Source organism: Mustela lutreola, chromosome 9 (genome assembly GCF_030435805.1).
Source record: "Mustela lutreola isolate mMusLut2 chromosome 9, mMusLut2.pri, whole genome shotgun sequence".
Lineage (NCBI taxonomy): Eukaryota > Metazoa > Chordata > Mammalia > Carnivora > Mustelidae > Mustela > Mustela lutreola.
Genome location: NC_081298.1, coordinates 69,907,764 through 69,910,365, shown reverse-complemented (window position 1 = coordinate 69,910,365; position 2,602 = coordinate 69,907,764). Strand labels below are relative to the sequence as shown.

General features: G+C 44.2%; 1 long non-coding RNA gene across 1 annotated transcript; it reads left to right on the top strand.

Moving 5' to 3' along the window:
• Nucleotides 1-921: 921 nt before the first annotated feature.
• Nucleotides 922-2,131, top strand: LOC131808549 (uncharacterized). The gene is made up of 2 exons (XR_009344824.1): nt 922-1,437; nt 1,568-2,131. It is a non-coding gene; the product is annotated as an uncharacterized LOC131808549 (long non-coding RNA).
• Nucleotides 2,132-2,602: the final 471 nt, after the last annotated feature.

The following is a 2,602-nucleotide window of genomic DNA, read 5'->3' as shown; positions in this document are numbered from 1 at the left end:
TTCTCTGTCCACGTGATCTCTCTACTAGGGTAACTAGATGTCCCAGATGGTAGCAGGATTCCCAGAAGCAAGTATTCCAAAAAAAAAGTGGAAGGGGAAGCTCAAGTCTATGTCTAAAACTTAGGCAACATATATTTACTGTGTCCCATGTATTAGCATGAGTCATAGCCATGCTTCAGTGTGGAGGGGACCACACAGGGTCCATAGACCACATAAATACCAGGAGGTTTGTTCATTGGGGCCTTCTTTGAAGACCAACTACCGCAGTGTGGGAAGGAAGTGTTGTAACAAAAACTTAAAACCTGTGGCATTTGCTTTGGGACAGAAAGCAAATGGGGAGCAGAAGCTGATGAACCTTGGGGAGAGTGTTATGGAAGTTTTGAAACACAGTAAGGAGATTGTTATTGGAGGCTGGAAAAATAGATAAAATAGGAAAAGGTCAAAATGAACGAAAGAAGTTTTGGAGCAAAATTAGTAAATCTAAGGAGGCCAGGTCTATATTCCAACCAGCAAAAAAGCTCAAAAATCAATGACTGGCCTCAGGGCAAAGAAAATCCAGGTGCAGCCAGTACAGTGTGGTAGAGTCAAGGGTATGGCTGTAAGACCCTTTGTGAAGGCCTCATATTTAAGGGCCTGTCTTTAGGCCCTTTGTGTACATACCAGGACTTCTAAGAATGTAAGTGTGTACCTCTTAGGTCCTCTCTGGAGACTGAGAATCTCACTGCAACCTCACAGGTGGCTTCAGGTGAGAGGGGCCTTTTCTCTCATGGAGTAGGCTTAATTTGGTATATAAGACACCCACATATTTAAAAAAATTTTTTTCAGCTTAGATTGAAAGGGGCAGAGACTGTTCAAAATGAAGAGTCCTTTTTTTTTTTTTATTTGACACAGAAGTAGGGGGGAGAGAGCACAAGCAGGGGGAGTGACAGGCAGAGAGAGAAGCAGGCTGCCCGCTGAGCAGGACCCTGGGATCATGACCTGAGCCAAAGGAAGATGCTTAATGGACTGAGCCACTCGGGCGCCCCTGAAGAATCCTTTATTATGGGCAAGAAAGAGGTTGAGAAGTCAATTTGGCCACAAACACTGACCATTTCTTCTAGAGAATGAAGGCTAACTCAGAGTAGGGCCAAGAACCACAGAGACCAACTTCCAGAGAATAGGATTAAGCGCTAATTAAGGAATTGGCTTGGTACCAGAATTGCTTTCTGCACTGGTTTCATCCCCTTTTTGAACGAGAGCATCTAATGCAGTTATCCTGTGCCTACCTCCTTACTATCTGTGGGGTTTGGAGGGGATGACAACTTGTCTCTTTTAGTCACAGACCTTTAATTAAGACAAGAAGGACCCTCTCAAAGCAACCACACCCAAGGGGCCTCCTCTTCTCAGGACCTGATGTAGATACTGAGGGCCTGGCCAAGACTTCAGGGGCCTTGGAGGGTGAGTGTACAGTCATTCGGATGTGTGAGGGACGTGACTCATTGGGGGGCCAGAGGGCAGCCTGTGGGAGCTAGTCTTCAAAGCTAGCCCGCAGTAAACCACCTCTCGTGGTGTTTATGATCTCGTGCAGGCCTTTGTCTGGAATCTGAGCTGTCCCTGTGACCCACTTTGGCCCACAGAAAGCAGTGACAGTGATACTGTGTGATTCCTGAGGAGAGGGCCCAGGGAGCCTTTCAGCCTCCACCTGGGTCTGTTACAACACTTGCTCTAGAACAAGGCAACCATCATGTAAGAAGCTGGATTCCTCTGAGACTGAGATGCTATGGAGAGGCCAAGCTAGCCATGGGGAAAATTCACAGGAGAAAGCAAGACAGTCAGCCAGACTGGGATTGTTCTTGCCATCCCAGCTGATACCAGCTATGAGGGTCAAGATGCTGCCATCTTGTTTGTACAAATGAACCTGCATTTGACTCTCGCCCTTTCCACCTTTTGACGGTAGCCATGTGAGACCCCTTCCACCGGCCACCAAGTGACCCCTGAGCCAGTCAATCCACAGAACTGTAATAAATAAAAAATGATTTCTTTTCGACAACTGAAATTTGGGCTTTGTTATACAGCAACAGATAACCGAAACGTAAAAAACATTGTGTGTTTTAATTTAAAAAAGTGCAAATTAAAATGTAAAAGATCAAAACTCTCATATAAGTTTTTGACAAGTTACTTTTCTTTTTTTTTTTTTTTTAACATTTTATTTATTAATTTGACAGAGAGAGAGAGAGATCATAAGTAGGCATAGAGGCAGGCAGAGAAGTGGGGGAAGCAGGCTCCGGGCTGAACAGAGAGCCTGACTCGGGGCTCGATCCCAGGACCCTGGGATCATGATCTGAGCCAAAGGCAGAGGCTTTAACCCACTGAGCCACCCAGGTGCCTGACAAGTTACTTTTCTTTAAAATATTCAAAATTATCTCTTAGAATTAAAAGGCACATATTAACCAGTAATATAGCCTATACATTTTATCTAATACTAAAATCTCAATTAAATATTTAAACAAAGCTGAATTTTTTAAAAAAAATTTTTAAAGATTTTTATTTATTTATTTGACAGATAGAGATCACAGGTAGGCAGAGAAGCAGGCAGAGAGAGGAGGAAGCAGGCTCCCTGCTG